Here is a 22,896-nt window from a genome sequence, read left to right as displayed (position 1 = left end):
GGATACCCCCAGTGTACCTCAGCGCTGAGTGGGGGGCATGAGTTTGTGTAGAGCAGGCAAGTCCCTCTGGCTATGGCCGAAAAGCAGCTGGTCCCTGCCCAGCTTTGCAAGTCCAGGCAAACCCCTTGGTCTTTTATAGCTGAAAATAAAAATAAAAGGGCCCCCTGCCACTGCCTTTGTATCTCAGCTGCAGGCAAGGCTCACCTGCCTTTAGCAGGCTCATCTCCTTCAACGGGAAGGACTGGAGGGCCTCTGCTTTAATCACCTCCGCTTCAGATCGCTGCCTTGACAACATTTACAATACATCCCAAAGATGTGAACTAGGAAGATGGCCTCTCCTTGGGACCATCTGAGCTGTAAATCACTCCGACAGAGAGCTTCCTGTGGCATTTATGGCTGCGCTGGAGACTTCTCTCACCTGTACAGGAGATGCCAGTACGAACACATCCGTGCCTCCTCCAGTGGCAGTGAATACACCCACTGTGCCGGCACAGGGTGGGAGGGAGGAGCGAGTGAGCAAGGCCCAAAAGATGAGGTGTGTGCGAGTGCACGTGCTCGTGTGTGAGGTGAGTTGGTTGGTTTGGACAGTGGCTCAGGCTACCTGAACCGTTCTTGTCCAGGTAGGCTTGCTAAATCTCCTGTGGCTCCAACTCTAGAAGTTAAAAACTGGAGTGTAGGCGATCAAGAGCAGCACCAGAATGACAACCAAGGATCTCAAATATCTCCTAACCAATCTTCATTGTCCTCATTCCAATATGTTTTTAAATCATATTTATTACTCCTGTCTTGGTCTCTGCTTCTGTCTCTTCCAAAGAAAAGAGGTTCTGGAAAGGGAGTTGTTTAAACTTCAGAAGGAAAAACAGACTAGGGGAAGGCCCCATGGAAAAGAACTGCTCCTCTCTTTTTCCAGAGCCTCACCCTGAGATTTAACTAGAGTTGCCAACCCCCAGGTGAGGCCTGGAGATCTCCTGGAATTACACCTGATCTCCAAAGGACTTTATGGTATGACATCCCTACAGAGCTGCCCTGAGCCCATTTGTGGGGAGGGTGGGGTATAAATCAAATCAAATCAATAAATAATAAACAAATAATAAAAAAGAACTCCCTCCCCAGGTTCTGGCCCCAAATCTCCAGGAATTTCCTGACCCAGAACTGACAATCCTAATGCCTTCCATGGAAAGAAGGAGGCTAAACCCCTATTTCCAACTTGTCTCCCTACCTTTTGCTTTCTTTCTACCTGCTGATCAGAAAACAGGTGATAGAGTTGCCAGGTCCAGGCTGGGAAATTCCTGGAGATTTTGGGGTGATCCTGGAGACGGTGGGATTTGGGGAGGGGCCTCAGAATTGTATAATGCCATGGAGTCCACCCTCCAAAGCAGCCATTTTCTCCAGGGGAACTGATCTATGTCGCCTGGAGATCAGTTGTAATTCTGGGAGCTCTCCACCCACCACCTGGAGGCTGGCAACCCTAGGGGACAATAAATTTGTTGTCTTGGAAAATTTTGAGGAAGATCCACTGAAAGAAAAATGACACTTTTGTGTCAAGCTGGACTTCAGGAAATGGAGGAGTTAGTTTCTGTCCTGTGCTGTGTGAGACCCAATGTGGTGTGGCAGTTACAGTATCAGTCTAGGATCTGGGAGAACTAGGGCCGTTTCCACATGGCTTACCTTCCCTCGGAAGGACCCGGAACATCGCACAAAAAATGCAGAAGATCGCGTTTTCTCGCGTGATATTTCTCTCACGAGAAAACGCGATCTTCTGCATTTTTGCACGATGTTCCGGGTCATTCCGAGCGAAGGTAAGCCGTGTGGAAACGGCCTAGGCTTGAATCCCCACTCTGCCACGAAATCGTGTTGGGCGACCTTGGGCCAGTCACAGCCTCTCAGCTTAATCTCCCTCAGAGGGTGGCTGTGAGGAATCGGATCAAAGGGAGGAGGGGAGAACATGGGTAGCCACTTTGGGTCCCTGCTTGGAGAAAAGTGCGAAGGAAATAAGTGGGTGGCTGCTATTGCCTACAGGTGGGCGTAGGTGGGTTTATTTTGCCATCAAAATTGACAGCCCTGGCACTTCCCATTCGAAAATCCCTGTTCCTTCCTTGTACAAACTGAAATCACAAGTATGGTGGCCAGCTCCAGCTTGGGAAATTCCCGGCGACTTGGGATGAAACCTGGAGAAGGTGGGATTTGGGGAAGGGAGGGACTTCAGCGGGGTATGATTTATTTATTAATTATTTATTCATTGGATTTCTTTCCCGCCCTTCCTGCACGTGGGCTCAGGGTGGGTTACAACAGTAAAAACATACGTTACATTTAAAGCATCGATAAAAACAGCAAAAATCCCATTAACACCGCCCACAGACAGCAGGCTTGCAGCCCAACGCCTACCAGTAAAACACAGAGGGGTGGGTAAAAGAGGGAAAGAGGCCTTTCCCATCAGGCTATAGCTCATATGGGGCAGATGATCAGCTGTAACTCATAGGGGGGGCAGATGGTCATACAGCCCCTCTGCCAGGGCACCGGTTGGAAGACTTCCAGATGACTGCTGGCCTGGCCTGGGCCCCTTTCCCCCTGCTTACCTTCACTCGCAACGACATGGAACATTGCGCTAAAAACGTGGAAGATTGCGTTTTCTCGCACGAGATTTGTGCGACATCGCGCAAATCTCGAGCAAGAAAACGTGATCTTCTGCGTTTTTTGTGCGAAGGTCCACGTCATTGTGAGTGAAGGTAAGCAGTGTGAAAAGGGCCCCTATGCCTGATGGCTGCATTAGAGGACTCCCTCACAGCCAAGCTACAAGTGACGCCTGACACAGGTTGGACACTTGTCAGCTTCCCTCAAGTTTTGATGGGAAATGTAGGCGTCCTGGTCTTGCAGCTGTAATGGAGAGCCAAGCTGTAAAACCAGGACGCCTACATTTCCCATCAAAACTTGAGGTAAGCTGACAAGTGTCCAACCTGTGTAAGGCGTCACTTGTAACTTGGCTCTCAGAGGACTCTAATTTCTCCTCAGGAATTGCTCTGTGTTGTCTGGAGATCAATGTTTAATTCTGAGAGATAGCTAGGCCTCACTTGGAGACTGGCAATTCTACTCACAAGTCTTAATTTTTTTTTGCCATTTTCTGTTTCTTCAGGCTGAGTCCTGCCTGTTAAATTTATGCTATTTTGCTGTTACATTTCTGTGATAATTTATCGTTGCAGTTTCAATGGGTGTATAAATGGCATGATGTCACAATGGCGTAAAAGAAACAAATTGGAAATTCCAGTGATGGAAACGGATGAAATAAGAAGATGGTTGTTGGGGGTTTTACATCGAAATAAGAAGACTCAGAACAAAACAGAAATAGAAGAAGGGATTTTCTACTGGACACTTGGGAAAAAACTAGTTAGTACGTCTCTGGCTTTGCACAGTCGGAATATAGAAGGTTCTGGTCGCGTTGCTTTCCTGGTCTGGAATGCTGACTCTGGGAGCCTCTCATTGACTTTTATGTTTTCTTAGTTCATAATTTCATTAGATTTAGCAATTAAATGCATATCCATTCATCCAACAAGAAAAGCATTCTGAAAATGCATATCCGCTAATGTACAGTACAGGAATTAGATCAATTTCATCCTCCCACAGTCTTGTGTCAAACAGACCAGCAATTTAATCATTGGGAGGACATGTCTATTTTTAATTTAAGCCTGTGAGCTAAGAGCCATCCTGTATTTTCTCACAATTTTTATTATGGTTGACAAGCAAATGACAAGAACATGCTGTTTTCCAAAACCAGAGTAGCATTAATCTCATTTTTATTTTCGTATACTCTTAAATAACACAAATGTTGTGATCAGGTAATAGCATTCCCCCCAAAATGTCTCTTACTGGTTTACAAATTCAGTCTGTGCAATCAAAAACGATTGTTCTTATCAGTTTAATTTGTCTGATTTTTAATGAGGGCTACGTGAACTTAAACCATTATGGGAAAAAAGTCTTGTGTGCATTTAAAGTGCTGGCAATGTAGAACTCTCTGCATCCACTATGCCAAAAAAATATCTTCTCAAAAGTCAGTTTAATAGAAGGAAAACAAATTTCTCAGTGGCATAAAATCAACAAATTCAAAACAACACAGTCAGTGAAACTCTGTTGAATAGAGTTAACATGTAATTTAAAAATGAAAGGGACAATTCAAACATTTTTAATCCCTTCTGGGTCACAAAAAGCAAGTGCTTAAATCGGTGTGGACTAATAAATGTTGGCTAATACTAAATATTCTTATTCATTATACTTATTTATACATATGTTTGTATGTATTTAACTCCACTTTTTTCCTTACAACAACAATCCAGCAAAGTACCCAGGCAGAGTGGAGATTCGAACTTCTGACTCTCAGATCCTAGACTGACACGTTAATCTCTACACCATACTGTCTCTTTTCCCAATAAACTTACATTCACAAATAAGAGATTATGAATTGCAACAAAATAACCCAGTGCTAAACATAAGAAGAATACAAAATCCTAGTCAATCAATTTTGGAACAAATGAAATAAACTCAAAGTTGTTTCAAATCCCATTAACACTAAACCTGGAATTGAAATAGTACCTTCTTGTGATAAGAATAGTGCATTTAACATCAATAATATGTGTTTGGGTTAAAGACTGTAGATTATTTAGCATTTTGTTATTTGGTTAACCATTTTATTGAATTGTATCATTCTGTATTTTGAATTACTGAACCTGTCTGCATATGAATATGGACTTGGACAGTGGATTATTATTATTATTATTTTAAATGGCTTTTTATTAGTTTTCTCATATAGGAATAGGGGGGACAAGGGAAAAGGTAGGGAGGGAATATCAAATATATATCATAGAGTCTGTTCAAGTTATAGTTCTACTTATCTATGTCCTTTCCACATAACATTTTATCAAACATTTAACTGTGGTTATTAATAATACATTACAGTAGTGTCTTCATATAGTTACTACATTCAAGTCAGTATACTTATTTTTTATCCATTCATAGAATGGTGTCCATGGGGCTGCAACATCTTCTTCTATTTGTCCTTTTGTTAATGAAGTTAGTTTGTCCATTTCTGCATTTTCCATTATCTTCGCTATCAATTCTTCTCGAGGTATTATTGCTCTTTTCCAGAAGGATGCCAATAGAGTTCTTGCTGCTGTTACTCCATGAATTATAAAATATTTCTGATCTCTTCCAATTTCTTCTGGTACACAATTTAACAAAAATATCACAGGTTTAAAAGGGATTGTACATTGTAAAATTTGTTGTAACAGGTTATGCACCATTATTCAGGACAGTGGGCTGTTTATGACTATGCTCTGGATGGTAGATGTGAGAGTATAGGTAGGTACGTGTAGGGATCGGTTAGTTGCTAGTCACGTTTATATGCCAGTTGTTCTGTGGTGTTTAGAAAGTGAACTTGCATGGGAATGTTCTCAGCTAAGGTTAATAGTAGAGTGAAAATCATAGGTGGAATTTCTCAAAGTCATTTTTCCTGTGATCCAAGAGCCGAATAGGATAAATAAATTGAAAGTATTATGAACAGAGAAAGGAAACCAAAACTTTGGAACTCCCTCCCGAAGGAGATCAGTCAGACCCCCTCTATTGCTCTCTTCCACCAGCAGGTGAAGACTTTTTGTTTTATTTGGCACATCCCCAATTAGTGGCCTCCTTCTCTGTTCTTTGTGTTGTGTGTGTTTTTATTGAATCATTTTTATACTTTTAAAAATGTTGTATTAAGTGTTTTAGTAGTTTGCCGCCTCGGGGACCCTATTTGGTATAAAGGTGGCATACAAACATTTTAAAATAAAAGAAGGGGCTAACTGCATGGAAGGGAACATTGTGGCTGGGCAGTTTGGATAAAAGAAGACCCAGAAACAAATGGGGAAAATTCTTTGACATGATGTTAGAAAGTTACAAAGCAGAGAACGATATGCAAATACCAGAAAACGTCAGGGGGAATTTCTCAGTGTTCCTGGAGGCATCAGAAAAACTTGATATTTAAAAGATAATAGATTGTAGAGGGTTATAGCAGGCAACTGGAAAAAAGGCAGAACCTTGTTCTGGTTTAATAAAATGGTTTAATGAAATATGATATACTGCATTATTAACAAGATAAACATGTTCTCAGGGAGGTTGAAGGAGTAATTTTTTTTAAAAAACGATAAATTTAATAAACACTGGTTAGTGTTTTTTATGATTTGGAATGAGAAATAAGTGAGAATGTTTCCCCAGTAGCCTCATATGAGCAATTTAGATAATTCTCTTCATTGTGTATGTTTCTTTTCTTTTTTTCTTTTGTTTGGATATATGCTTTTCTTCCTTTTCTCTCTGTGTATGTCATTATAAACAACAATAAGTTAATTTAAAAAGATAATTGATTATTTTATGGGCAGTGAAGAGAAAGTACACAGCTGCTGCACTGCTGTTTAAACAAATTAATTAAAAATGTTAATATTAAAATATTTTTAAAAGGGAGTCTTTTAATGTTAACCACTTTAAATCATGTTTTAAAGTCCTTAACAGAAGAAAGTAAAAAGAAGAACAAGAAGTGATGAAACAGGAAAAAGCATCTGTTTAGAAAATATAGAGAATATATTTTTGAAATTTGTTACAAAAAGATATTTTGAATAGACACAACATATTTCACAATGTTATCAATCTAAATAAAAGTTTAAAAATCCTAATGTTTAAAATAGAGATGTAAAATTTCTGAAAACATAAAGCCATGGGGTGGAGGGGGGTGGGAAAGAGGGGCTGGGGGATTGGAAGTGTCGGGGGAAATGGAAATGTATGCAATACTACTTTCTTATCTAACCTGAACTGTTACTTATTTAACAACATAAAATACATTGTAGTTAGCATATTAAAAATAGCATATAAAATTGTACTATATGCAATATTTATGGAATTTAAAAGCCTTTTCTATAAGAAAAATTGCAACTATAACCAGTACTTGAGAAAGAGTTGCAGAATGTGGCATCTAATGCTACTGTTGGACATGGCTTAGCATGTGGATCTTTAATTTTTGCCATTTGAGAGGCAGGAAAAATAAACGTTGAAGGTAGCAAAAAATTCCATAGCATTTAGACAGTTGTATTGTCGAAGGCTTTCACGGCCGGAGAACGATGGTTGTTGTGGGTTTTCCGGGCTGTATTGCCGTGGTCTTGGCACGGCAATACAGACCACGGCAATACAGCCCGGAAAACCCACAACAACCATCATTTAGACATTGTTTCTCTTATAGAGTCACAGTAGGTAGGAATTTTTCCAACAAGTTTGGATATTCAGCTAAACTTTATATCACTGAAAATACTGAACTCTTTAATACGGAACGGTTTAAAGCATATTAATTGTTGCCAAAATTATTTACATTTAAACAAAAAAAATCCTGAAAATGTCTGCATTGTAAGATTTTTTTCACAGCTGTCCCAAACACCCTCATTCCTCCCTTTCTCTCCAGTTTGCACTTTTCCATGCGGTACATTTAGCGAACTGCTTTGTAAGTCAAGATTTTTTTTCCCACTGAAAAGGAGAAAATATTTCATAACAGATTTTCTTCAGTACTCCTTAAATTCTGCAATTTTTCCACTGGAAATTTTGAAAAACAACAACAACACCAGGCTTTTTCATGCTGTACATTTTGAGTGTGAAAATTCTTTCGTAGGAATTTTTTTTCCAGTACTCTTCCAAATTTTTGAGACAAACATTTTAAATGCGTTTTTTCATTTGCCCCTTGCATTTTCATATCTCTAATTTAAAAGCAAAAGAACATTGTGTTTAATTAAATGTGAAAAAACGAAGGCTGGGATGATATAACAAAGGAAAGTTAGAAGCAAAATGCCCAAACCGCCACCTTTTCTCAGGGGTCTCCCCTTGTCATCTTTCATTTCTAACACAATTACCTACTTATTTCATATATATACACGTTCACAGTAAAATGCATAAATCTTAAAGAAGTTCTATTCCACTTCTGAAATTATGGTTACTGGAATTATTACCATCCCTTTGTGCAGGGCTTTTTTTCTGGGGAAAGAGGTGGTGGAACTCAGTGGAGGAACTCAGGACCGCACAATGAAGTCACTTCGGGTCAGCTGGAACAAGGGGGGGGAGTTTTTGCATGGAGGGCAATCTCAACTTCCCTCTGTCTGGAGATCAGGGGGCGGGGCCACCAGCCATGTGACCATTTTCAAGAGGTGCCGGAACGCCGTTCCACCGCATTCCAGCTGAAAAAAAGCCCTGCCTCTGTGTAAGAACAGATAACAGAAACAATAATCAAGGAAAACAGGAAGCAGACCCATCGTTCGAAGCATAGGTCCCATCACACAGTAAAAAGCGCTTTTCACGGAACATTTCATGCATTTTTTTTGTATGCGCAGGCCACTAGTTCTTGATCATTTAAGCGGACAGAAAGTGCAGTCAAGAGAGGCTTTGGGTTGAAAGGGCTGTTTGTTTCCCATCCCCAGCTACACAGACTCGGGACATGAGGATTACTGGCCAGGCAATTCCTCCAGATGTTGGATTGCAAAGCAGCACTTTCTGAATGCTGAAACAACGACCCGATGTTGGAAGGTTTCTACAGTTGGCTCTTTAGAGTAAATAAGATTTATTCTGCATGTATTACATTTCCTCTGCTGCTAGCAGGATGATACCGTCACACTACAAAACGCTGAAGTCAAGCCAGCATAGGGCTTTCTGCTCACTGACTTGTTCTGCCAGACCAACTGAGAAAGTGAAACTGCTGTCTCAAAAGACCATCCGTGTCTCTCACAGTTTTCTTCCTGGCAGCTGGTAAGTAGGGGTGTGCAGGGCCAGGTCGCTTCAGGTGGGATGATGTTTAAAGGGCCCTGCTGCTGCTTGCAAGCAGCGACAGGGCCCTTTAAACTCAGCCCCGAAGCTTTCCGAAGCATTCTGAATGCTTCGGAAAGCTTTGATTAGGGATTTCCGAATCGGGCCCAGCATGCTGGCCCCGATTCAGATATCCCTAATCTTTACGGATCAGGTCCGATTCGGGTAATTTACCCAAATCAGAAACCCGAAGCGCACACCCCTACTGGTAAGCCTAGCTGTGACTGGAGGCATTGCTCAGGAAGGCAGGTTGGTAGAAAGGTGTGAGTAAGGAGACAGGGCATAATTCTTGTCAATAAGGGAAGCATGAGAAGCCAAGCTGCGTCACAACAGTAACATCAAGGTCTGCTGCTTTGCTAATGTTTTTGTTGTAGCCGTTCTTTGCAGTGTGCTAGGAGGATGATCAAATGGACATGTCCGAGTCCTTTGCAGTATGGGTGAGATGGAGGTGAGGGTATATGGTTGCCAACATCCACAGGGTCCGTCCTCAAATCTCCAGGAATTTCCCAGGCTTCAGTTGGCAACCCCAGAGTCATTGTTTAGTTCCCTGCTGTCTCTTCTTAAGAGCAGAACTCTTGTTGCCTATAGAATCAGGGCCAAACCAGACAAGCACTAGGAGCTCTGTGGCTGGGATTCCCTGTGCATGTCTTGTGCAGCTCAGCAAACTTTTACAAATGATGAGCCAAGCTGCATAAAAATCCAAAGCAATGAAAATCCATTTGCACCACTGAAGCTATACAACTTAATCATTGACACATCGATTAATAATCCATACAGCTTTTGTAGCCCAAACATAGGTTGTTGTGTGAGTCTTTATTTAGGAAGTCCTACACATGGGATCTTACAATAAGCAATACAAAAACCTGGAGTATCTGTGTGATTGCTGTACATCTGGGCACTTGGATTACAAACAGCTTTTTGCCTCTATCATTTCCCTTTCTATGATCCATCTCTGAGAAGGCCTTTAGTTCCATAAGAATCTTTGCCTGCCATTCCTTACACCTACTGGCTATCCCAGCATCTTCCCTTCCTCTCCAATACACCTTGTTAAAGATCTCATTTTATTTTTAAAAAGAGCTATATTTGTTCCATACTGAACCACGTTTGGCTCTGGGGCCATCGGTTGCAAACCCATCATTTACTAAAAGATACGGATTATTCACTACGTATGCACGTCCCATCAAGTTGCAACAAACTTATGGTGACCCCAACAAGGGGCTTTCGAGGCAAGTGAGAAGCAGAGGGGCTTAGCCAGAGCCTTCCTCTGCAGACTCTTCCTCGTTGTTTCCCTATTCAAGTACTGACCCTGCTTAGATTCTGAGATTTGACAAAATCAAGCTATACGATGTTGCCTTCCCTTATCCTCTCACTAGGAGGCTGAAAGGTATAGTTGTTCACCACTTTACCACCAGCCCAGACACGGATAGCCCAGGAGAGCCTCGTCAGATTTCAGAAGCTAAGCAGGGTCGGCCTTGGTTAGTGATTGGATGGGAGACCTCCAACGAAGACCAGGGTTGTAGAGTCAGGCAATGGCAAACCACTTCTGTTAGGGCCAAGCTACACATGACGAATTACACTTGAACAGCAAGTGTATTTCTCCCTGTTCACTTGCCCTCCACTCAATCCACTTGCCGTTCAAGTCTCATTCATCATGTGTAGCTTGGCCCTAAGTCTCTTGCCATGAAAACCCCACCAGGGGTTACCATAAGTCAGCTCTGACTTGAAGGCACTCTTTATTACTACTACTACCACCACTTTATCACCACGTTATATATGAAGTCATTAAATCCTGGGCCCACTGGTAAGAAGCACAACACATGCGTCTAGCACACCTCCAGGAAAGACAAAGTGGAGATACTTTTTCACACAATGCAGAATTCACTTGTTAACAACAACAACAACATTCAATTTATATACCGCCCTTCAGGATGACTTAACACCCACTCAGAGCAGTTTACAAAGTATGTCATTATTATCCCCACAACAAAACACCCTGAGGTGAGTGGGGCTGAGAGAGCTCTGAGAGAGCTGTGACTGACCCAAGGTCACCCAGCTGGCTACAAGTGGAGGAGGGGGGAATCAAACCTGGTTCTCCAGATTAGAGTCCTGCCGCTCTTAACCACTACACCAAACTGTTGAATGTCTGTCATCAGGAGTGGTGCTGGCTACTGGCTTTGGACCAAACAAGATGTTCTATGCAGTCGTATATAACTCCCCCTCCCCAATGTGGTGTAGTGGTCAAAATGTCAGACTAGGAGATGGAAGACCAGGCCAGTTTGGTGTAGTGGTTAAGAGCGCGGGACTCTAATCTGGAGAGCCAGGTTTGATTCTCCACTCCTCCACTTGAAGCCAGCCGGGCTACTCACACTTCTCTGGAGCTCTCTTGGTCCCACCTACCTCACAGGGTGTTTTATTGTGGGGATAACATACTTTATAAACCACTCTGAGTGGGCATTAAGTTGTCCTGAAGGGCAGTATATAAATCGAATGTTGTTGTTGTTGTTGTTGTTGTTATTATTATTATTAATCGCCCCTCTACCATAGGAATTCATTGGGTGACCATGGGCCTAACCTAGCCTAACCTACCTCACAGGGTTTGTTGTAAGGAAAACATGGAGGCGAAGAGAAGGATGTAAGTCCATCAGTTCCTCAATGGGGAGAAACGCAAGGTATAAATGAGGCAAGTAATACATGTAACTGAAGAGTGACCTCAGATGGCTTTGAGTTTAAATGGGAGGACTCTGGTGGAGGCAAAAAAGCAGTTATTTTCAGAAAGCAGGAGATAAACCCCGTGTGTATTGCTTTCTGACCAAAGGATGGGAGCAAATGCCCATATACAACAGCAGGCCTTGGCTGCAGCGAATGGATCACAGCGGAGGTTCCAAAAATGTCCGGGCATCTGTAATTGCCAATAGCCCCTCTGGCTATTGGTTTGCTACTTTAGTTGTCCCTCTCCAGCTGTTCTTCAGGGAGATTTGGAGCTGAAAAACAGCTGGGGAGTTACCTGTGACTGTGATGATAGTTCCAGTTGTCTGTAGCAGCGGGAACAGGTCACCCCCAGACTTCTCTTTGACTCTGTATGCAACACTAGCCTTTCAAAGCCAATTGCATGGAGGGTTGGTCTGGCAAAGCTATAGCATGATGGTTAAATTAACAGCTGGTCACCCTGCGCTACGGGCTCTGTCAGTGTTGGAGGCTTGCTACATTATCTGTGCGCTGCTGTTTTAATGATATTTATTGTGAGTTTACTTTTATGCTACCCTGTTTTAAATGTTATTGTATTGTAATCCACTCAGAGCCTGAGTGGGCGGACTAAAAGTCAAATTAAAAAAGAAGCCTCCATGTTCAAAGGCAGGGCTTTTTTTCAGCTGGAAGGCAGTGGAACTGAGTTCTGGCACCTCTTGAAAATGGTCACATGGCCGGTGGCCCCGCCCCCTGATCTCCAGACAGAGGGGAGTTGAGATTGCCCTCCGCGCCGCCGAGAGACGCAGAGGGCAATTTAAACTCCCCTGTGTCTGGAGATCAGGGGGCGGGGCCACCAGCCATGTGACCATTTTCTCCGAGGGCAACCCACTGAGTTCCACCACCTCTTCTCCCAGAAAAAAGCCCTGTTCAAAGGTAGTGTACTCAAGAATATCTGTTGCGAGGTAATTAAACATCAGAAGTAGGGCAACTGCCTTTTGCCCATGCTTGGAGGCCAACTAGTACAGGAAACAGGATGTTGAACTATCATTGGTACGATCCAGTAAGGCTGCTCTGTTGGTTCACACACACATTTGTAGCTGTTTTTGTGCTTACTGGCAGACAAAACCGATCTATTTCTATCTGAGAAGGATATGATGAACACCATTCCTCCTTCTTATGTTTACTCCATAGTGTCCCACCCGGGACTGCCCTTGTTACACTGGTGCAGAACGTACTGGGTGGTGTAGGATGTTGTCCAGTTGTCTGCATTGGCTTCCAATCCTCTTCCAGGTGCAACTCAAGCAGCTGGTATAGCATGAAAAGGCCCTCAGCTATGACCCAGGTATCGGAGAGGCTGCCTACTCCACAATCCCTAGCTCAGAGCCATTCTTGATGCCTCCTTCCTCCCCAGTTATGGAGCCACCACCAAAGACTCTCCAAAATCCAGCCCTGTGCACCTTTTGGAAGCCTAACAGAGCCCCAGGGTCCAGGAGTCTGCATTTCATTGAACGCGAGGCATTCCCAGACTGTTTGGCTTTCCTCCCCGTTTGTTATTGCCTCAGGCCTTTAAAATGGGGAGAGCTTCACCTCTAAACCCATGGAGATATGATGTTTGTCTGGTATGAACTTTGTGCCCTGGTGGTGCCTGCCTACAGCCTGGGGCAGAAAGGGCCGCAAAGAATTGGTTTTCCCATGGAGTGCTCTTAGTGGCAATGGCCATGCATGTCCAGCAGAGGGTGTACATGCCGCTCATCTCGATGGAGCCCAGAGACTATCCAGGGTGGTCCTCAGCTCCTCAAGTCAAAATCTACAATTTGGAACGCAATGAGATTTTGAAACCTAAAGGTCACAATTAACAACATAATTCAAAATGTGTTTTTTGCAGCATGACTCTTCTAATATATCTAGTTGAAAAGCAACTAAAAATACAGTAGAAAAGAGTCCAGTCTATTTTGCTACTACAGACTAACACGGCTAACTCCTCTGGATCTAAAAATGCAGTGTGTTTGTGGGGGTGGCAGGCGGCTGGCTACTGTTTGTAAGGCTTGGACCCTAAACTACGACCCAAGGAATATAAGCCAACCAAAGTTAAGCACTTTTAATTAATTCCCATTGATTGCCGTGCAAGATACTTAAGCACAGGCGTTAACTCTCAAAATATTGCTCAAAATGCTTAATGTTGGCTAGAACATTCCCACTGTTTGGTGCAAGAATCGAGCCTGCAGTTGCTGGAGCATAAATGGACCGTGGGTTCCACTACAGAGCTCCAAAGGGGTCCTTCAATATAGAGTTCACTTCTATGATTTCTGAGATACCTCCTTACGGAAGTGCTGTTTTGCGAAATGGTACTGGAGCATATGTACTGGAGAGTTCCCAGCAATCTATTCTGTTGTTGTTTGTTTACTAATTATTAGGCTATAATTATTAATTATCATTAATAATGATTAATTGTAATTAATTATTCTCAATCAGTATTTATTATTATTAATTATAATATTATGAATTATTATTAATTATTAGGGTGTTGTTGTGACATTCACAGAGGAGAAAACAGACACAGATAAGAAATGCACAAATATGGAAGAGACACAAAAAGGGACAAAATACATACAATTCACTAAAACATTCCTCTAGGAAAATCACTGATAGCGCTACTTTAGGAATGTTAACTAGAAGTAAATTGCATGCACAATAGCACATAGTATATTTTATTGAACTGTGTGATTTTAAAAGTTGCATAAATCGGTGGTTCGTATATGCAGCAGCCTTCTGGGCTCCCAAGACGTGACTTTTTGGTTTTGGATTTTATTAACTCTAACGGACAATTCATCCAAGTAGAAAAGGGTGGCAAACAAGTTTTCCTCCTCTTCCGCTCCCACTGTCAATCCTAGCTTGAAACAGAAAGTTTCCCTGCTTTCTCCACTCCAGCTGGATTTCTGCGTTTGGAATGAATGAATATCTCCAAACAATGAGAAAAATCAGGGCAGAGGAGGCTACTATGTAAAAAGCTGGTTTGGCAGTTGAACGACGGTCGCCAGTCCAGGGAACTGAGTTTGTTCAGAGCCAAGCCACAAGTGACGAATGACACTTGATCAAGTGGAGCACAAGTGGAGGGCAAGTGAACAGGGAGGAATACGCGTGAGTCTGTTCACTTGCCAGGCAAGTGTCATTCCTCACTTGTGGCTTGGCTCTCAGAGCATCAGTGGCAGGCATAAAATGATCCGCCATCCCTGAAATGTTTTTTGGCTGGCATACGCCCAGCGTGATTATGTGATTCCTATGTCATGGCAGCATTGTCAGAAGTCTGGCATCTATTCTTATATCTGGAGTTGAGAATATTAGCCAGAAGATGCGGTGGCGTTGGTGCGTGATCCTTGTTTCCTTCTATATTGTCTGCAGTTTAACTTTGCCTGTGAGCATTTCTATTGCACTGTTTACGGAGTTCCTATTGACTCGCCAGAGTTCCTATTGACCCGCACTATTATTTTATTTATTTTATTTATATCATTTATAGTCCGCCTTTCTCACTGAGACTCACAGCGAATCACACAGTGAATCATTACAGTCAGTATCAAGGACATTTCCGTACAGCGTCAAGGACAATTTCACAAACAATGCCATAGGGTAAATAAATACAAGTTTACAAAAACGTAGCATTAGCGAGAATCCAATACAGAGTTGGAAAAAAACGCTGAAACACAGCATAAGAAATTTTAGGGCTGACATTAAACAATGTGAAGCACAGGTGGACTATAAAAAGGGCTTTTTTTCAGGGGGAATGTGGTGGAACGGAGTTCCGGAACCTCTTAAAACGGTCACATGGCTGGTGGCCCCGCCCCCTGATCTCCAGACAGAGGGGAGTTGAGATCGCCCTCCGCGCCGCAATCTGAACGCCCCTCTGTCTGGAGATCAGGGGGTGGGGCCACCAGCCATGTGACCATTTTCTCCGAGGGCAGCCCACTGAGTTCCACCCCCTCTTTTCCCAGAAAAAAGCCCTGACTATAAATAACATAAATCAATGGAGAGGTGAGAATTATTAGAGGTATTATTCAAATGATGACAGTCCGACTCTGTGAATACTTACTCGGAAGTAAGCCTTGCTGAGCTCAGGGAAGCTCATTCCCAAGAAAAATGTTTTTAGGATTGAGGCTTTAGCTTCTCTGTGTAGTGAGAACCCTTTTTGGGTCCGAGAGGGGCTTCCAGCTGTGTCTTTGTTTTCTGAATTAGGACAGACTGGAGGTGGAGCATGATCGAGATGGGTAGCCATGTTAGTCTGTCTGTAGCAGTAGAAAAGAGCAAGAGTCCAGTAGCACCTGTAAGGCTAATAAAATTGGTGGTCGGGTATGTATCTGAAGAAATGAGTTGTGGCTCATAAAAGCTCATACCCTACTACAAATTTTGTTAGTCTTACGGGTGCTACTGGACTCTTGCTCTTTTCTACTGGAGAAGGAGCGAACAGCCTGGGGCAGATCCCCAAACCCAAATGCAATACCTTTTACGAAGACCGATCAAAATAATTCAATGCAACGTGCAAGCTTTTGCGTTCACCAGAACTCTTCATCAGGCTGGATTTTTAAAAAAGTGGCGTGTGGGGAGGGGGGGGGGAGAAAGATCTTTCCAGCCATGATCTTGAGGCCTCTTTATTTATTTATTTATTTAAAACATTTGTATGTCAGCTTTCTACCCAAACACGTTCTCCAAAGTGATGAACACTAAAACACTGAATTTTTTAAAGCAACATTTTAAAAACTTTTAAAATTTAAAACAACTTTTAAAATAGTATAAAAACTGTTCAGTGAACACACACTCTTGAACACACTTGTTTGCGTCTTGTATAGGAGACTCTGGTGACTTCTGCGGGTGGGGGGATGCAGTAGCAGGTAGCCCCTTTGGCCTGGTGGCTGTGTGTGTTATGTGCCATCAAGTCGTCTCTGACCTATGGCGACCCTATGAATGAAAGACCTCCAAAACATCCTATCATTAATAGACTTGCTCAGATCCTGCAAACTGGAGGATGTGGCTTCCTTTATTGAGCCAAGCCATCTCGTTTTAGGTCTTCCTCTTTTCCTGCTGCCTTCCACTTTTCCTAGCATTATTGACTTTTCCAGAGAATCTCGTCTTCTCATGATTTGGCCAAAGTACGATAGCCTCAGTTTTGTCATTTTAGCTAACAAGCAAAATTTGGAAACCCTCCAACTGAAAATTCAAAGGCCTGTAGCTGATTGTATGTCTATTGCTCCAAATCCCGAGTTGTGGTTGGAGAGCTTTAAAAATATTTTGTGCCTTGCAGCCAACGGTAGGCTTTCTTCTCCACAGCTTCTTGTTTACTTGTTTTTCTTGAGATTTAAGTTGATCAAACCATCTCAAGAATCACTTCTTTAAAAAGCGAAGGGAGACCTCGTTTGCAAATCCAGATTAAGAAACCCCCCCAACAGTTCGAGAAAACCAGTTTCAGGAGTAGGGTTGTCAGCTCCAGGTTAGGAAATTCCTGGAGATTTGGGGATAGAGACTAGGGAGGGTGCGTTTTGGGGAGTGGAGGGACCTCAGCGGGATATAAAGCTATCAACTCCACCTTCTAAAGCAACCACTTTCTTCAGGGAAACTGGTTTTTTGCAGTCTAGAGATCAGCTGTAATTCCAAGAGATCTCCAGATCCTATTCAAGAGGCATTAATTTGGACTGGAGATGCAAAGGGAGAAATGGGGTGATTAAAGTTCCTCGTGTCCATTTCTTTTTCATGGCAACTGCTCCCCATCCACTTTCTCTCTGTCTCTCACCGCCTGCATCTCATAAAGCTTAAATCAGATGTGACCAGGGAGTTCTGTGTCCGAAGCTCGAAACCAGCATCTCAGGCCCCTGCGATGCATGCCAGAGTTCTTAAAAATTAGTTCTTAAATTAAAAAAAAAAAAACTTTTAAGAACTTTAAAAAGTTCTTTAAAAAGTCACAGAATACCCAACTCATGGATAGTTTGGCACCTCATTCTTCCCTACTGCAAATCCTGAAAGAATTCCAAATTTTATATGATGTCAATTTTTGTGTCGAAGCAGAATATTTGGCCCAACCGAAGTGAATTTAGGACTCGCCGTAAGTAAGGTATAGCCTCTGAAACCTCTTTTTAAAAAGGGACTTATTCAAATTTCTGTCACTCCAGTTAAGCATCTACAAAGAAGTTTTTTTCATGCGACTTTTCTTTGATCTCCTTTCTGCTCCTTGAGGAACCCCTTCAGGGTAGCTGATGGGCAAGGGGTATCTATGCAGCTATGATAACTAGGATTTTATCAACCCGAGGAGCAGACTGCTTGGATCTGCATCTGAAACCAGAAATTCTAGAGAGCCAAGGGATACAGAAGAATCCAGCAAGCCGATGTTCCTGCTTGCTTCGTGGAAGTTTGAGACTGTGACTGATAGCTTGTAAAGAAAGCACTGCACGAGGTTCTGGGATGTCTTGCTGAAACTGGGCAGCTTTCATTATACTATAGACAGCCCAGGAAGGAGATTCCTGCAAAACGGGCTCTGGTTTGCAAGCTGGAAAGCTCATCGGCCGCTGAGGTGTCACATCTACACCTTCGAATGGAAAGACTGTCCACCATTACACTTATAAATTGGGAAAATAATTTATTAATGAATCAAACTTTGTTATACTTACCTGGATGCAACCTTCTGGTACCTGGCAGCTGAACCCTTTACTTGTAAAAAGAAACATGTAATCTGTTGCTGTATGTAATGCTCATTGTATTGTGCTGTCATTGTATTTACAATATTTTTGTATAGGGCCAGTTCCGCACAGCTTACCTGAAGCCAGGACGCTGTGGAACACGCTGGCAAAAACGCAAAAAATCGCGTTTTCTCGTGCGAGTTTTGCACAATGTTTGCAAAACTGGTGCGAGAAAACACGATTTTTCGCGTTTTTGCCGGCATGTTCCGCAACGTCCCGGCTTCAGGTAAGCCGTGCGGAATCGGCCATGGTTTCCACTATTACTATTTATTCAATTGTTGAGCTCTCTCTCTTTAATTATTATAATCAGCACTATTAGTAATTGATTCCGGTGGATTCTTTTCCTTGTTGTACTTCTGCTTCTTGAAGGGCCAATGCAGCCTGTTGAACTGATGGAGGCTTTAGGCAGAAATTCCCACTGCCAGAGGGAAGGAAAGAAGAAAGGAAGCGCTCCAATAGTCTTGAAAGAACTTCTGCAGTGCGAGTCTCCTGGCTAAATGGTAAACCTTTCTAGGCAGGGACTCTTGAGCAATAATACCCCTCCTCCAAAACCTCTTGAAGCTGTCTCAGGGCAGAAGACAGACATCACCAGGGAACCCAATGCACAGACCTAAGAAATGCTACAGAAATCATTATCACTATATTACTGACAACACAATTACTCCATTAAAAGTTGGCCTTCCTTTGAAGCAAATTTGAATTCCAAAATCCTGCGTGCAATCTTGGAGCAGAACGGTCCTATCAGCGCAATCCTAAAAAGAGTTACTCCAGTCTAAGCCTATTGAGATCAACGGGCTTAGGCTGGAGTAACTTTGTTTAGAATTGCACTATAAGAGACGTAAGCGATAGGGTGGATTGATAGGGTCTGGTAATAACTGATCAGGCCTGCCTGCCTATTTGGAGTGAGTCCGTGGGCCAAACTAGGGCTGCTTCCACACACGTTGGATAATCCACTTGCAATACTCTTTAGTGAACATTTGAAACTGCTTTTCCATGTGTGGAACAAAAAATCCACTTCCAAAGGATTGCTAAAGTGCATTGAAAGTGCATTATTCAACGTGTGTGGAAATGGCCTAGATATTATGGCATCCACAGTTCTGATCCACAGCTGCTACTTTAGCAGTGTACTTGGGCCGTTCAAAAATGCAGAGAGGGTCCACGCTGCAGCCTCCCCCCAATGCCTTTTGTCTTCCCTCCAAGCCTTTTCAGGTGCCAAAATTGCCTCCCACAACTGTTTTGAAACTTGAAAAGTGTGTGTATGGAGGGTGGGGGACTCAGAAGATGGATCCAGGCCATTTAAAAGTGCTGCGAAGACCTGTTCCTTTCAGCACTTGGGCTCCCAGAGCCATGGGACCAGGTGATCTTTTTTGCTTTGGTCTTTTTGATCAAAAAGAACAAAGCAAAAAAGAGAGAGCAAAGCTGTGGTCAAAAAGCTTTGGTCTCTTCGACCAAAGCTGCTTTGAATTTGTGTTGAGTGGAGAGAAGTGGGCTAAAAGTGCCTAAAAATAAATAAAAAGATCCCGGCGCCTTTGCAATGAAAACGTCTAAGTGTGTGGCAGTAGTGAAAGGGCAAGTTTTGTGCTTGGGGTTATAAGGAAAGGAAGAAAAACAAAATAGCCAGTGTCATAATGTCCTTGTTTAGATTTATAGAGCGAGTGCATTTGGGATCCTTTGACACCCTCCTTGCCACCGCAGAAGTCTATTTTTCAGCTGTCTAAAGAACAGAAAGAGGTAACCCAAATAATCAGAGATCTCGAACATCTTCCCTCAGGCTAAAGAGTTTGGGGCATTTTAGCTTAGAAAAAAAATTGCGTGTGGGGATAGAGATTGAGATTATGCCTGCTAGAACTGCGGGACCCCCCCTCCAAAAGTCAATGGGGGGGGCGGCAGATTCAGGCCATCCAAAAGGAAGCCCTTCTTCCCAAAATGCATATTTAATATATGGAATTCCCTGCCACAAGATCCTAGTTGTGTCATTAGCTTAGACGGTTTCAAAGGGAGACTAGACAAGTTCCTGGTGGATCGGTCTATTCTCAATGGGTATTAGTCATGATCAGGGCTCATTTTGAGGGGGAACGTGGCAGTTCCCCAAAGAGGTCACATGTCAGGTGGCCCCGCCCACCAGACTTTCGGCCATTTTGGGCCTGTTTCGTCCTGGATTGGGGCTGAAACGGCTAGGATCGGGCCTCTGACAGGTGGTGGATCACTCTCCTGTTCAGCAGCGGCCCGATCCTGACCATTTTGGGCCCCTTTTCATCCATTTTCAGCCCCTTTTTGCCATTTTGGGCCCAATTTCTGCCCTGAATAGCCAGGATTGGGTCCAATTGTCACAACAGAGAATCTCCCGTGTGGTATTATGTCTTCACAATTGTTTTAATAAAGGATATATTAATTGAGTACTGTTTCACAAATTTGTTTATACAGAGTAAGGGATGTAATAAACAATTTGTATATTCTTTTGTTTCTCTTGACACAACCATATACTACACCATATATTGCAACCTCCCTAGACCTCAATTATACAGGCATCTTATGCGTTCTAAAAACAATTCATTAAAGTGTCCCGTGCTCAAAGTGCTATCATGGATGTTATTAAAGTGCAATTGCTTTTGGCATCTTATGACACTATTTCTCATATAGAACTCGATTTGCCTTGCATACAGGTACAATACAGGTACAGTATAAGGGTAATTCCAGACACTGTGAATGTCACAGATCAAAAAGACCTATAATCATAGGTACACGTAGTTGGTTCTGTGACTGCATTCTCTAACGGACGGTCCAGATCCTTGTAAGGTCCGTTTCCAAGCTTCTTTCTCAAAGAGCACAGATGTCAAAGATTCATCATAGTTAACCTTCCATATCCCTCTTTGATTTGTCAAATCAAAGAGGGATATGGAAGGTTAACTATGATGAATCTTTGACATCTGTGCTCTTTGAGAAAGAAGCTTGGAAACGGACCTTACAAGGATCTGGACCGTCCGTTAGAGAATGCAGTCACAGAACCAACTACGTGTACCTATGATTATAGGTCTTTTTGACCTGTGACATTCACAGTGTCTGGAATTACCCTTATACTGTACCTGTATTGTACCTGTATGCAAGGCAAATCGAGTTCTATATGAGAAATAGTGTCATAAGATGCCAAAAGCAATTGCACTTTAATAACATCCATGATAGCACTTTGAGCACGGGACACTTTAATGAATTGTTTTTAGAACGCATAAGATGCCTGTATAATTGAGGTCTAGGGAGGTTGCAATATATGGTGTAGTATATGGTTGTGTCAAGAGAAACAAAAGAATATACAAATTGTTTATTACATCCCTTACTCTGTATAAACAAATTTGTGAAACAGTACTCAATTAATATATCCTTTATTAAAACAATTGTGAAGACATAATACCACACGGGAGATTCTCTGTTGTGACAATTACATTACCGTGTTGCTCTATTTTGTTGTACATTAGGATTGGGTCCAAAGCAGCCAGGATAGGTGATGTCAGGGGGTGTGGCATATGCAAATCAGTTGTGCCAATGACACACTTCTGGTGATGGCAAGGGGTGTGGCATATGCTAATGAGTCCCTCCAGCTCTTTTTCTATGAAATTATCCCTGGCCAAAGATCGATCTAGCCCTTTGCCCACCATACTTTCAACACCAGAAGATGCCATGGCCCTCATTTCCCTCCTCCTGTGCTTCTTGGAGGCCCTGGCTGGCCATGGTAAGAGACAAAAAAGTGGACTAAGCATACTTTTGCTGAGATCCAGCTGGGTTTTTATTCTGTTCTCAAGTGCAACAGATCAGAATGGAAACTGTAGCTGGAGTCAAAGTTGTCCTTGTCAGGGCTTTTTTTTCTGGGAAAAGAGGTGGTGGAACTCAGTGGGTTGCCAGCACAGGGGGCAACTCTTGGCAGGAGGTGGTGCCCCTGGTACCACATGTGTGTGCACAAAGTGTGTGCACGCTCCCAGGACTGCACAATGACGTCACTTTGGGTTGACGGGAACAAGGGGAGGGTTTTTTAAAAGTTTAAATCACCCTCAGCGAAAATGGTCACATGGCGCCATGTGCGGACAGCGATCTCAACTCCCCTCTGTCTGGAGATCAGGGGAGATCAGGGCTACCAGCCATATGACCATTTTCAAGAGGTGCCAGGACTCCGTTCCATCGCGTTCCAGCTGAAAAAAAGCCCTGGTCCTTGTGATGCCAGATTGAACCACCCAGCCACCTCCATTTCTCCTAAGGGCATTTCAACCTGCAATATAAAGGCTTGCCAGACTTAAAAAGCTTTTCTTCCCAGCTTCTGGCCCCTTGTTGGTAGCACCACGGCAGCATTCCCTTGTCTCTCATGTGGGCACAGCCATACCGCCCCCCCCCAATTATTGTAAGCGATGTGCTGAAATATGAAAGCGCTCCCTGCAACTTATTTGCAAGGGTGAGTTCACACGATCCCATTAAGCTGCAACGTGGGGTGAGTTCATCAGCCAGGAATCAGGGTCTCGTATTCATTCCGATTTCTGCCCCAAGGTCCACGCAAGGGCACCCTCACCACAGATTCCACTCAGATCCTTCACCTAAGAGCCAAGCTACAAGTGATGCCTTACACGGGTTGGACACTTGTAGCTTCCCTCAAGTTTTGATGGGA

The sequence above is a fragment of the Eublepharis macularius genome, chromosome 6 (assembly GCF_028583425.1).
Source record: "Eublepharis macularius isolate TG4126 chromosome 6, MPM_Emac_v1.0, whole genome shotgun sequence".
NCBI classification, from domain to species: domain Eukaryota; kingdom Metazoa; phylum Chordata; class Lepidosauria; order Squamata; family Eublepharidae; genus Eublepharis; species Eublepharis macularius.
The sequence above is the reverse complement of the archived record's forward strand: the minus strand, read 5'-3'. Positions refer to the sequence as shown.